This window comes from Agelaius tricolor, unplaced genomic scaffold (assembly GCF_023055355.1).
Source record: "Agelaius tricolor isolate 1412-34295 unplaced genomic scaffold, bAgeTri1.0.p SCAF_62, whole genome shotgun sequence".
Taxonomy (NCBI): Eukaryota; Metazoa; Chordata; class Aves; order Passeriformes; family Icteridae; genus Agelaius; species Agelaius tricolor.
The window spans coordinates 1,197,308-1,212,632 of NW_027269322.1; positions in this window are offsets into that span (position 1 = coordinate 1,197,308).

A 15,325-nucleotide genomic window follows, 5' to 3' on the forward strand; every position below is an offset into this window, starting at 1 on the left:
AATGCATATGACTCTGGATACCATAAACCTTGCTGTGTCTGACCAATCACAGATTTTTTCCAAAATAAAATGCCATATCACATATGCAAACAAACTTCTTAAAAGCAAACAGGATTTATTGTTATATTAGAGGAGTTTTTAATTTGTAGTCAGGCCTTTACCACAGTCCCTTGATTTCATGTTTCAAGTGAGGTAAAAAAAAAAATTAGGTAGAATGAAGGTTCAAAAATGGAGCACTTAAACCCTAGAAATTTACTAGTCTTAAAATGCCTGCTGGATACATCAGCTGTGCCACAGTACAGAGAGATTTACACATTTTGAGGAAATGGTTCAGTTGAAAAATTTGGTCACAGGTAGACTTTACTGACTTTACTTAATCCCGGGTAGAGAATACTCATGTAAATAAAGATTTTACAGTTACCTCCCTTAAAAACTTGCTGTTCAAATATGGATCAGGAACGTAGACCACAAACTACATGTTGAGAACTTTTTAGGAAAATCTGGTGCTGTAGGTACCAGCTGTCATATTTTGATGAGGCACGGATAAAGCTTCTCAAGACTTATCCAGGTGTCCCAAATTAGATTTCTCAGCACACTGAAGTTTTTTTTTTTTACCTGCACATTTTACCATGGCCCTTTTACTGCCAACGACTAGCTATGCTTTTGATATAATCTAAAACATATGGCAGAAGGGTAGGAGGACAAATTCTGTTTTACAGCAGTTGTGGTTTGTATCACTCTCATCTAAAGGAAAACACATCTTAAAATTTGTTCTCCTTTTTTTGTACCAATGAAACCCACGGAAATATGTGAAAATGGTCTGTTTTACACAAACAGCATGTTAATGAACTTTGTGTTTTACTTCAGTTCACTGAAATGGCCTGCCAAGGGTTCTAGCAGGGTATTTTCTCTGAGAATTTATTACATACAGGGAAATCTGACACACTGCAGCCAAGGCACATCTCTGGAATTTCAGATGTAATCAGGACAGAAGGGGAGCTGAATCAACATGACTGGTGTCTATGGGATTATTCATCTGCACACAGGAGCTCAGGATGAACTTGCTCTTTGTTGGCTCCCTGTTATCCTTCCTGACATTACCAGCCAGAGAGAAAAATCTTTAAAATTGCAGGGTTTCATTACCTTTTTCCCTAGGATTCATCTTATTTACTCCATCTTGAGAAAGCCTCTTTCTTCACACAACATATTTAAATGATGCTGTGGACTGGGAGTTCTGTAGAACTCCATCTGTGATTTCAGAGTTCACAAGCAACCATTTGAATATTCTAGAGCTGAGCAAACAGAGGTTTGGGACAAACAGGAAGTGCCAGTTCTGGGCTTTCCATTGCAAGCAGCTCATAAAATACTATTTGAAGTACAGAGCATCATTCTTCAAAGATGCTTGCTCCATTTACAGCTGTGCACTTGGAGTACAATCTCCAGCAGCACTTTTATCTGCTTTTTAAACACAAATACCAGTGACTGGTTATCTTTCTTTTTTTCATCTAAGTGGAGTTTCAGAAAGGAATTATTTGGGCATGATAAATGCTTGATGAACTCATCTGCATTAACAGTTCTTTAAAAGCCATGAATTTTATGGAGAGAAATAATCTAATTTCTTTTCCCTTTGAGATGCATTGACAGCAGTACAGCTGTGTCACATGAAAGAATGAAAATTCCACCTCAGAAATAGCTTTCATGTTAATATGTACTATTTGGGTAATTTTACTAACAAGAAAAATCATAAAAAGTGGAACAATGCAAACCTAATCAACACAAATGCCTACTAAATGAAAAGCAAACCTCATTAAAAACCAACAGCAATTTGGTTTGGAGAGAAAATATTCTTAGTTGCCTTGTGTTAGGGAAATTGTTGGCAACATGACACACACTGATGCAGATGAGCTACTCGTTGTCACCAAATTTTTAAGTACAAACAGGCTTTTGTGCCTGAGAAATGAGGTGACAATCAGAATCAGCTGTGTATTCTCATGAGTGTCACCAAAGAAGGACCAGATTTCATTTGTCCAGTTGGAAGCTCAGAAAAACAACCTGGAAATTGGACTTGAGGATTCAACTTTAAATGATTAATTAACCAGTAGAAGAGACAAATGCAATCCAAAATTAATATAAAACAATTAAGTATAAACACAATTCAGAATTAATATTAAAAATGAAGTAATTTTTCTAATAACTTCCTCTTCTTTCCATGGCAAAATGCACTCATATAATGTTTACATGGAAACTGGCTAAACAATTGCTGGAATGCTTTGATCTTAAAATTTCCAGATGTTTGAATGATTTATGCACATAATCTTCTCCTGCTAAATAGAGTCTTGTCCTCCACAGCCTTCTTGAATGAAAATCAGAAAGGAGAAACTGGTTGGTTAATATGAAACTTCCTGTCATCAGACAGGATTTCCTTCAGCAGAAGTAATAGCCATGATTAATAAAGAATTGAAAAGTACCCCCAGAGTCTTAACTGCAGTGAGCTTGTCCTCACTATATATATAGATATTTATATACGACATACATTACATATGTGACATATATTTTTTCAATCTTTTTAATTGGCTTGTGTTCCATCCAGACAATGGGAATGTGATAGGGAAGGTTTTAAAGTAAATTCCAACAATTTATTATTTACGTGTCTAAGAGCTAATTTTCAAAACCAGAGTTCTTCAGTTTAGGTTTACAGTACAGTGCCAAACTGAAGGATAAAAGCATGCTCTCCCATTTTGGAGTCATTTGTCAAACACAATGTGCTGATAGGGGACCTGCAAAAAGAATTGTCAAAACTCCCTGGCCTTCATCCATGTGCTCTGAATATCTCAAACTTCCAGACCTATAAGTTGTTTTTTAAAAAGAGAAGAAAAGAAAAAAAGAAAGGAAGAGAAAACAAAAACATTGTTTTTCTACCATGCAAAATTTTATCCTTATTTAGGTTCTAATTTGAAGAACAGAACTCACTTTTCTAAGTAATAGAGTAAGGGATGGAAGCGTTAAAAAACCAAAAAAACCCCATGAAGAATTAACAATATGATATAAGCTTTGGCCTGACCCAATTTTGCCAGCCTTGTCATAGCTGAACTGGAAAATCCTCTTACAGGGTCAGCTTGAGAAGAATTTATGTTGATTTCACATGTGTTTTACTTGAGGAGGCTGCATATTCCTCCTCTCCATAAGGTTAAAAATCCACTGCAATGACTTCCAGAGCAGTTATCAAGCTTGGAAGATTTCACTGTAAGTGAAACTCACACTTAAATTAAAAAAACCAAATCTTCTTTGATAGTAGGACATTTAAAGTCCTAGTCATTACCTGATGAGAGGCAAGAGGTACTAAACAATTTCAAAAACAGGTTTCTCATTTACTTTTCTCAAGTGAAGGGTAAATTGCCCTGATTTCCTGGCTCCCATCTCCTGGCTGCTTTTTGGTTTGGATTTTTTTCTGAGTAAAGGATATGGAGACAAAACTGGGTCTAGTGTGAGTTTTATTTCAAGCAAGGTTAGTAAGGGAAGAGTCAACATTTCCTTGACTAAAAGATGCCATAAGGCAGGAGTAGACAAACTTTAAGACATGCACATCCCTCACCAGGTGTGTTTAGGATATGTGTGAGAGAAGAGATAATAAGAAAGTGAAAAACATGAGAACAAAAATGAAAGGAAGAGAGGAGTAAAGCAAAGGTATTACAGTCCTTCCAAATGTAAAAAAAAAATAAATCCATTGGTAGCTGATTTGCCCTATCACAGATTATGCTTGGTTCATTCAGGAGAATTGAAGAGAACTGAATGAACAGAGAACTGAAGCTTGACATTCCAATTAGTGAAGAGTGTTTCCCACATCAGAAACAAACTTCTGGGCTCTGGAAGAAGAAACAAAAGGGACACAACAGAGAAGTCAGCTCTTTGCTGGAGCTGCCTTCTACATCTGACAGTGGATCAACCCAGTTCTTACCCTTTTCCAGAAAAAGAAACTCAGTGTGTACACTTGTAGGGGGTAATTCATGCCACATGCCCCACTTCTGGCATTTCCCATCCTCCCTGAGGAAAAGTGTAAAGTGTGAACATATTTCCTTTGCCATTTAGCAGAGCTCTTCATCACAGGCACTATAGCTTTTCTTCCATATCACCCAGGAATTCCATCATCATCACTATTGTTTGCAAAATTCCCATATCTCTTATCTTCATCTAATGACACAATTCTCTTTCAATTTGCCTATGAATCAGATACTAAAATTTGCCTTTTAGCCTTTGGGAAAAAAATGGCTCACCTGTGAAGCTCTCTGAAGCCTCAGCATACAAAACCCGTGATTGTCATCCTGATGTTCTGTGCCCTTCATACAGAAACGGGCCTTCCATCCATCAGCATCATTTTCCACTTGCTTTTTAACATGTCCCAAACTCTGCAGTTGGACTAATGACAAATCAAACCACTGGAATAATCACAGAAGCATTTCACATCTGTCTTCTTCTGTATTATATCACCTTCTTAGCTCCTTGGGCAGCATAAATGTGGCACCAGTTGGCCACTATCATCTATGACTGGGCTCACTGTCCTGGTTTGAAAAGACAGGTGTCCACTAAGGAAGGCAGGAGCCTTCCTTGAAATGAAAAATGTAAACCCTCTCCTCCCTCTGAATTATTATAGTTTTTGAAATTAAGAGGGGCTCTCCAGCAAAGACATGGGAATAACAGTTCTTTACTAGGAAAATTAAAAATAAATACAAATACAATAGTACAAACAACAAAAAAAAGATAACACTGCCAGAGTCAGAGCAGGAGCTGACCCCTGTGTGTCAGGGTGGTGGCACAGTCCCATCCCATGGTGGCTCAGCCCTCCTGCAGTGCCAGCTGTGGTTCTGCTGGAGCAGGGATCCTGCACAAGGGAGGAGTTTTCCTCTGCAGCTCCAGGGCTGCTGGAGATGGGCCTGGGCTCCCTCTGGGAATGCAGGGGAGGAGAAAGCTGCTCCTCTGGGAATGCAGGGGAGGAGAAAGCTGCTCCTCTGGGAATGCAGGGCAGCAGAAAGCTGCTCCCCTGGGAATGCAGGGCAGCAGGACGCTGCTCCTCTGGGAATGCAGGGCAGCAGGACGCTGCTCCTCTGGGAATGCAGGGCAGCAGGACGCTGCTCCTCTGGGAATGCAGGGCAGCAGGACGCTGCTCCCCTGGGAATGCAGGGCAGCAGAAAGCTGCTCCCCGGGGAATGCAGTGGGCAAAGGCTTCTTCTGATGTTACAAACCTCAGATTGTATCCAGGTAGGAATGCTTGGCTCCTCCCCTGGGCGGAGCATCTCCCCATGGGATGATGGAATTGGATCAGCCATGCAGGAACACTCACTGGCCATGGACAGATGATTAATAATTAATGGCCCATGAACAGAAAAGATCTCCTGGAGAGAGGATTGGTTGTGGAAGAGATAAAGAAAACTGCCCCATGAACAGCAGGTAACTGCCCCACCTCTAAGAGATGGGAAATATAATACCCCCAAACCATATCTTACAACCCAGGACACTCACTAATTTCAAATACAGTGTAAGAATTATTCTAATACAGTGTAAAGAATTATTCTGTACAAGTATGCAGTAAAATCAAGTTATCAGGTTTTTTTCTCTTTGGTTTCCAGATAAAGAATAGCAGGTATAGTGTAATAAACTAATTTGATGGGGTTCATTAAAAACAACATTATCTCATATAGGGCATGAATAGCTTTTTAATCAGTTTTTTTTCACCTATGAATTCACTACGAATATATCAAATAGGACAGCCTCAAATTTAATTTAGATTTTGCTAGAGGAATCTTAAGGAACAGTGTTTTAGAGCAGAGTATAGGCACTGCTGCTTCCATAAACAGAACACAACTGCTCCCTTTGTCTTTGAATTCTCTGGACTTTATTTCAGGGAATCTCTATCAAAAAATAGCCAATTTAGTGCTCATTCCCAATCAAGTAAAACGTTGTGAATTCATCAGTATGCACAGGTCTTACTTAAGCCCATATTCCACATTCTTGTGCATCTCACTAGAAGTTACACAATGTATTTAAGCCTTCATCCATGGGGGTCTAAGAATCATCAAGCCTTAAACCTTTAGTTAATAATCTTTTATGCAGATAAAAATCAGAGCTGGGACTTCACTCACAGCTTAAGAAGAATCAAATGATCATTTAACTGAGTGAGTCCAGAACTTTTCAGAAATAGTCATAATCCAATGAATGTCAAACTTGTAGGGTTTTAGTCATGTGTATCTGTTCTCATGACAGATGATTGCACATGTGTTGTAATTTAGAAGCACCTTTTTTGTCTACACATCAAGACAATATTTGGTTGTGGTGTGGCATGACTGTTTCCAGAATACCTAAGTTAATACAAAAGGTAAAAACCTCTTCTACTGTGTACTGGAGATTTTCTACTGGAAAAATCTGTCCACCAAAAATCCTACTGTTTCTAGGAGAACCAGGATATCACCCTGGCATTAGCCATCCTGGCCTACTGCATGTTAACATGGTGTGCATGTCTGCAGTCATCCTTTGAAAATAAATGCCACTGGATGAAAAGGTACTGAGCTTACCCAAAAAAAGCAGCAATCAAAAGTAAGCCATCATGAGATATCCTGCAGTTAGGAATCGGTGGTGCTGCAGTTCTGGGGTTTTTGTTGCTCTGGAGACCACATCAGAGAATAATACTGTGGGGATATTCAGGGGAGAAAATGCAGAAAGATGAGATCCAGCAACAAAGAGACAGACAGATGACACTGCCACACCCAGCCAAATGCCTTCCAAATTAGAAAAAAATATTTTTAAACATTATATGAAAAACTATTCATTGGTATAACTTCTCTAGCTTCTATATATTTAGATGAGATCTCCCCAAGTATTTGATATCTGTTATTTAATAAGAAATAAATAAATAACAGACAGCAAAATGAAAATTTGCTATTTCAAAGCTGAGACTAAAATAAAATTCTCCTTGCCTCAGGGAATTATGACACCTGAAACATCAAGGGACCTTACAGAATGGGAGGATCCCAGGGTTTCTGCTTGGCTTTCTCCCTGCTTTAGCAGTAACTACTTGCATTCAAAGATAGTAGAGGGTAGTTTGGGAAAGAAATGGTGGATTTGTGGAAAGCTAGCAAAGCCAAAAGAACTCTTATCCAGAAAAATCTGAAGGAAATAAATCAACCTTAACTTTCATGCTACTGTGTGAATATGTATGTGTGTATATATAAATACATATATGTTTCTAGTGTGTAATTCTAAAAGAACTGGGAAAGACACATGAAATGCATTTAATCCTAAATGTTTATAAAGCAACAAGATGTCAAGGGTTTATTTACTGACGTTTCTTTCACTGGCATTCTTAATGTTTGTTTTTAAATTTTAAAATGTTGTGCTTTGTTTCTATTCATTCTTTAGCCTGAGCTTTCTAAAATGACCAAGCTGATATTGTGATTAATGAGCCAATTATTTTCATCTGAGACATGGAACAAAACAAATAGCCTATTCCCCTCCAATTTACTTTTTTAATAAATAGTGTCCCCACCTCCTTTTTTTAACCACTGAAATTTTATTACATATTTCCTATGCAACTCATTCCCTAGATTAATAAGATCTGAACAGGGCAGGCTAGAAATGTGGAGGTTTAATTACCTTTGCTATTAAAGTAGATGTACATACAACTTTACTGATCTGAAGTGAGAAAGGCACAGAAGGGAGGCTGATAGCAGTGCAGAAAGGAAGAAAACATGCACTTGAAAACAGTCACCGTCGCTACCAGGCTAAGTGAAGGTTCCAGCTTTCTTCCCTTGCCTTCCTGAGGCATGTTTTCACCCTTTATTCAAAAAAATGCCCCTGAAGTATATAAGAAAGGTACAGTTGCAATAAAAGAATATGAAAATTATTTTTTATAAATAAAGCCTAAACCATGTGAGTGAACTGTACATTTGTAAAAAGAAGGAAATAAAGGCAAGAAGAAAAAAAAACCAAAAATCCAACAACCCTGTGGGAAAAGATTTCTCCATCCAAGGAACACCACAGTTAAACAAATAAGTACACTGGAAAGGCATCAAGGGAAATTCGTTATATTATACTCAAGAGGCAATTTAATAGCAATAATGGAAACTGTTCAAGGGCCATGACTTCTAAACTACAGGTCCTGAGAATCTCCCGCCTCCTTGGACAGCTGCAGAACACCAGTTCCCAGTTCAGCGGTGGAGCCTTTGGCAATTTGGGGTCTTGCAGTGCTTGCTGCACAAGAGCCTCAGTGCTGGTGGCTGCAGCCAGCTCTGAGCCCACCTGTGATAAGGCACAATTTGATATGCAGAGCAAACACTTGGCTTTCCCTCAGCATTTCTCTTTCTTCAGGCCAGGAGTTTCATTTTCTTTTTGACAGCTTATGAAAGACAGGAGAGAGGGGCACTTTCAAGGAAGTGGAGATAACAGTTTGCAACTCCCAGTGCAAAAAAAAAAAGGATTTATTTTACTCTGTGTACTGCTCTGAGTACCAGGCCCTCAGCAAAGCACCCTCAAATAATGATTATAACCCTGTCCTGCAGCATTTTATTTGAGGATCTACTTCTGTGGTCCTGTGGTGCCTTCCACTGGAAGATTTTCCTTTTCTCTATGACCTAATATACTTAGCAAGGAGCAGCTTGACCAATACCCAAAAAACACCCAAAATCAACCCACTCAAAAAAAAAAAAAACAAAACAAAACAAAACAAAAAAAACCCCAACAAAACAAAACCAAAAGAGGATTATGAAAATACCTTGCCCAAGGTGACTCATGAAGTTTTCCAGAGATAATAACAGAGTCAGACTCAGCCTGAACTCGAGTCAGACACAAAAGTTCCTTTCCTCATGACTCTAGTTCAGAGGATCCATGATCTGTTTGAGAAGCCAGTGCTGCTCTTTGTGCCATGGCACAGATGGGAGACCAACACACTGAACAGCCCCGGGTCCCCTCACAGAGTGGATGCAAACTACACAGGGCACAAACTTTACAGTACAGATATTCAGAGGGGGCACTTCCCCCATCTGCTGCAGGACACAACAAATGTTTTTTCCCTGTTTGGTGCTGCAGATTTCTTGGACAGCAAATTAAAACATCCAACCCCTTTCTGTGAGTCCCAAATCACTCCCATACCTGCCTAGGTGGGGATACAGATGCTTGGCCCAGCAGTCAATCTCTTCCTGGTCTGAATAAACACTGATTTTAGAAAGTCCTCAGAGTTTTTTTTGGTTGATAACTGCATTTGGATTGTGCATCAGCCTACAAAGAATGAAGAATGCAAAGTTGCTGAAACATGTTTTAGAAAACCTGTCTCTTACAGGAATATTTTTGCTACTGGCACATACAGTCCAGTTTTTTGATGGATTTCCAATCTAATTCATTCCCTGAATGTCTATGAATAATTTAAAATACAGAACTTAGGTTTGATGTGTCCTCTTTTATTCTAAGCACTTTATGAGAATCCACTATTCTCAGACCCTGATCTCATACCAGTGGCTACCTTATCCCTAAGCAAAGCTTCAAAATGGTATTTAAGGAATTCTGTTGATTAATAGTTTTCCTTGTCAATTAATGATGAAGATCCTCTATGTGCTACAGGCCAGCCTGTCTTATTAATGTTTACATTTGTCAGTGTATAAACAGTCATACTTCCTCCTAAAAGCTTAAGAAGCAGAAATATTTTATACTGACATCAATAAAGATTCTAAAAAGCACACACACAGATAAGAGCAGTGCCACAGCACTCAAATATCTCCAGTGCTGAATGCAGAAGAAAAGAATTTGCTACAGAATACTAAAATATAAAGGAAAACCCTCATAATGTTTGAAGCAGATTTTTTTGATCTTCAACTGAAAGCAATTCAACTGTTCTTTCTGCTGAGCTGCAAAATCGTATAGCTGAAATCAGTCATGCATAGTCTTTAGGAAATGAGAAAAGAATAGTTTGAACTTTGGAATTCCATACAGAAATTAGAAGAAAAGTCATCTTAATGGAAAGTTACTTTTCAGGATGATGCTGTGCTCTAAATTAGTGCTGACTTTTGAAGGGTTCTGGAGAAAAATGTGCCATTTCAGCAAGCACTAATTGATATTTACAGAGTGCGTCTGAGTGGGCTTATCACCATTTCTAACAGCTCCAAAAGTCAGACAGATTAAGTACAAATTGAGGAAACCTTCTCTTCTGTACTTCTTTGCTGATGTAAATGAAGTTAAGGCTCTGAAATGGCTTCATTTTAAGAACTAGAAAAATAAGAAAAATACTAGTAACTGTCTACACCACCACCAATCCTGAAAACGATCCAGGATTTGAGAAAAACTCAAGGCAGTCTGCACCAGGCTGTCACAGACCACCTTTTAAAAGTTCCTTCATTCTAAAACTTTCCATAAAACTAAGGCATTTATGACTGACCCCAAACATGGAAATCAAAGTGACAAATTTTCAAAAGAAAATCTGAAGTCATCAGTAATTACTGAAAATTTGAGCCGCAGCTTTAAATAAATAAGTGACCCATTTAGGTCACTCAATTACAGTTTGCTAAAATGCTAATAGATGTAACCCTCTTCTTCACCCTTCTCTCTCACCTCCTGAACTCCTTGAAATGCACTAGCCGAACAAGTATTATTTTAAATCTCTTATTTCCTCTATTCAGTATCTTCATATTTTAGCACTCTTCCCATACTTGGAAAGAGCAAACATTTTGTTCCCAGGCATGGAGTCTCTAATAACACTACTTGTGTTTTATTTGGAAGAACAAAACACAAGTCAACAGTACCAAGAAAACAAAAACAGACCAAACAAAAACCCCAGCAAAAGCCAAAACCTCAACCCAAATAAAACCCCCCCGTTCTGAATTTCCATGCTCAATGACAAATGGAAAAACCTATGAACACATTCTGGTGACAAGGATAGAATTTTAACACAGGATATGGCTTAAGAAAGAGGTAAGACAAAAGTATATGGGGATTGATTCTGAGCTGCAGGGGAAGAAAAGAAAAAAATATTAATAGCTGCCCAATAGACTTAAGACTTTAACATAGCATCACTGCTCTTGTATTAACAAGAACAAAAAATGCATAATAACTGAAGCAGTACAGAATTTTCTTCAATATCTGCCTTTCTGTATTAGAAAAGGAGAAAACACTCAGAGCTTGAATATTTGGCAGAAGGTTGATAGGCAGAGACAAATGACAGCTATTGTATCTTTCAAAATTAAGTCCCAAAATAGAAAACTTAATTCTGCTGCCAGGTAGTGTACAGTATTTAATTTGTTGTAAAACAGGGCCCTTGCCATGCCAGCTTATTATCTGAAATGTGCCAGTTGTGGTAGCCCAGTCTTCCCAGGGGCTTGAGCTACAAGCTCAGATCTTCAAAACCTTTTACATTCCTTATTTATGAACTGATACACTTTGATCAGCCAAGCCAGTTATTCTTACTTTCTCTCTATTTTCATCTTTCACCAAACTCTGGATAAAATTTATTTCAGACAGGTTTATAGAGTGATATTATACTTGGGGTAATTCACTAAAGATTATTTTCCATGTTAATTTCAGAAGCAGATAAAAATCAAATATACCCCATTATTGAATTTTCCTGACAGTCCCTCTCTTCTTGCAGGAAGGCACAACGACACTCTATAAAGATTAAACTAAATAACACATCCCCACACCCACTGGGAGAAATATTCCTCATCTTTCAATAGACTAAGAGTATATAGGAAATGGCATAAGCAAATTCAATACATACAATAAGCAGATAAATTTAGCTGCATATTCAGGTACATTTCTTGAGAAGAGTAGTAAAAGACTTCTGTAAGCAGCTGGCAGATTTTCTGTTTAATTTAGTGTGTCCCAGGTGATGGGGTTAACCAACAGTGTGACTGAGCTTTAATCAGGTGACAATCAATACTGCAATCAAAACCAGAATATACAGAACACAGAAAGGGTATGAAGTGCACAAGTGCAGACACTGAAAAACCCTCTGTACCACACAAGGAGGAAACAGGGTGCTCTGTAAGGCTCTAGAGATTTTTAAATTATTTTATAATACTGCATGTTCCTTAGGGAAAATGAGAAACTGTGGAGTTAAGGATATTTCAGAGGCAAGGGGCTGAGAGGAATTTCTCTTTTCCTAAAACCTTCCCCAGTTAGAGGCAGCAACTGTGGATACCCTTGTCCCATGGACCAAAAATGGACAGTTTTTTGTGGTTGCCCATTTCTGAATAACAGCAGCACAAAAAGTCCAGCTTTAACTTAACAAGAAACTGCTCAGTTATTCTACTCATGTTCAGAGACAAGGAAGAAAAGACACATGAATTGTAGTTACTTCTGCCTGTTGCTGCTGAGCTCTGTACAGCTCTTAGTGCCTGACAGAAATTATTAACAGAAAAGCCTTTCCATTTTGAAAATACATACTGTGGATCTCAGCTGTGAATTTTAACCTTCCAGCATTGTCAGTGTTTTTAGGAGGGGAGAAGGACAGAACGTGGAAGACAATAAGTTTCAGTTTTGTCTCCTGAAATGGGAAGACCATTTCTTTCCCAGCTGTATGTGTGAGGGGATAAGAAGGTTAGAGATATTTTGTGCTCTTTACTTCAGTGCAGCTTCTGGGAAAGTTGGCACTGGCCCAAGAAAAATCAAGGTAAGTCCATTTCCACTTCCTACTACTGAATGACCTTCTTATTGTCTTCATTTCCCTTTTAAGTATCATAAAATTAAACAACAAAAATCCACAACTCCATAAGAAAACTGTATCTAAACTACCACAGCCACTGGTTTGACTACCAGAGTAAATGTTATTGCAATATTGACAAGGCATGATCCTCTTCATTACTGAAGTTGGCAGTTTTATTGTAGTGTCAGAATTTAAAATGTATTTTCATGGATTAACTCCAGTTAGAAACTAAGCCCCACACAGCTGCTCACTCACTCCACCACACTGGGATGGGAGAGAATCAAAAGTGAGTAAACTCATGTGTTGAAGTAAAGATGGTTTAGTAAGCAAAGAAAAAGCAGCACAGTTGAGCAAAGCAAAACAAGGAATTAATTCCTGACTTCCCATGAGCAGCCATCTCCAGGAAAGCAGGGCTCCATCATGAAACAGTGACTTGGTAAATCAAACTCCAGCACTCTGAATGTTCCCTGCCCAGCTCCTCCTTGTTCCCCCAGCTTCACACACTGAGCATGACCCCATCTGGTGTGGGACATCCCTTGGGTCAGCTGTTCCTGCTCTGCCTGCTCCCTGCCTACTGTGCACCCCACTCCCCTCACTGCTGGGGTGAGAGGCACAAAAAGCCTTGATACTGCTCAGCAGCAACCAAAATACCCCTGTGCTACCACCTCTGTTTTCACTGAAAATCCAAACCACAGCCCAGTGCCAGCTAGCTACTGTGAAGAGAAGTAATTCTTTCCCAGCCAAAACCAGCAAGTGTCCATTTCCCTCCTATGGATGATGGGCTGTCAAAATCTTCAACCAAGGCTCAGTTGTTACACTCCTACAAGCCTCAACTGCTGGAGTTGTTCCAGCTCTAAAAATTGAAATTCATTGTTGATGTGCTACAGCAGAGTAAGTCAATACACCATTCACTTCAGCACCTCATTTCCTCATTAGAGATGCTCCACAGAAAGTGAGCTTTCCTTCTGTCTGTAACTTTTGTTGCTATTATTTTTTAAATAAAATTACAAACCAAAAAAACCCTTAATCATACTCTGCCATGCAAACCAAGGCAGAGTTTCAACGCTGTAAAAATAGAGCAGGTGCCAAGCTGTTTTCCCAGGGTGTAATTGAAAGCCAGCTTGGCAGGAGCTGTGTTCTGCTGGAACATGACAACTCACACTACTTGTTCAACCTTTGCCATCACCAGTACAACTCTGCATCGCCCAGCTGGGACTTGAGGAGGGACCTGTGCTGCTCCTGCCACTGAGTGTCCCTCACACCATCAGCATCACAGAGGGAAACCTGCTGTTTCCTTCTGAAGTAGCTTGGAATGTTGATATCTCCAAAAACGTGCATTGTGGCTGGGGAGGGGCGTGGACTGGGGGATTTTAAATGCCTCAGGAATTGTTACTCACAGCCTACTGCAACAGTCAAATAAAACCTGAATGCCAACTCAGTAACCAGTTGGGTTAATTAATCAAACTGCTACAATACTGTGTAACAGCATAAACATGACAAGATCAAACACTTATCACTGGACATTACTGCAGGTCTTTAAGGATCCTAAAAGACTTGCTACTCAGAGAGGATTTGAACCAAAATTCACTAAAAGCAGTTGAGATCTGGACGCTTGTTTACATTGAGCTGTCAATGCTTCCAGTGAATACCAAATAAGCCAGCTGACAGCTATATCTAACAAAATGTAGATGTACCTGGCCAAGGTGAAAATAATGCTCATTTGAACAATTTACAAACAGGACATTATTAATTTCTTTTAGCTTTCTGCATGTATTTCCAGAGGGGAACCCATCTGCTGCATTTTATAAGCACACCTTAAAGTGAAATTAATAATGCTTTGCAGTCAATAAAGTAAATATAAGCAAGAGAGTCTAGCAAACGAGTTAAGTGCCTAGATGTCAACCAAGGAACACCATTAATTGCTACCATTGTGTATCCTAAAACATAGCTTTTCCTTTACTGTGCACAACACAAGAAAAGACCACATATAAAAGACAACATATAATCTGTCAAGAGTTTCACTCTAAAACATAAGCTCCACTCTCTCAGTTCCACTGACAGTTTAATTTTCCTCTCGTTCACTTTGAGGAAATCATAATTTCACATCTCTCATCACATCTGGGGCAGCTTTTTGACCCTCCAAGCACACTTGTCATCATTTTGAAAATATAAAACAAAATTATTCTCAATGACGTGAAACAGAGCTATTCTGATCAGTGTAGGCTTGATATGTCCCAAATGAGTAATATCACTCCAAAATCCTAACACTGATCTCCACTACATAAACTGAGATTTCACAAATTTTTCCCAGGACATGCTGAGCACATGCACAGATGCATCTTGTCAGTGTCCTTGGTTCTGCAGTGCTGATGTACCATTAATTAAACCAATTTCTCATGTAAACTGAAGAGATAAGTGTTCTGAGAAATCAGTTCTACATTTTGATCAATCACACTGATAGCTGGGGCTAACTTTGCAGTTCTGGGCAGAGGGGCTCTGGGGCAAAAGACACCACTGTAGATGGAAAGGGACTCTAATTCCAGTCATGTTCCACTGCAAAGAAAGAATAACTCAATTCTCAATGTAGATAGCATTAGAGCTGGCCTAAAGTTTGCTGCCACAACTCAAAACCATATTTGAACTGATGTGACA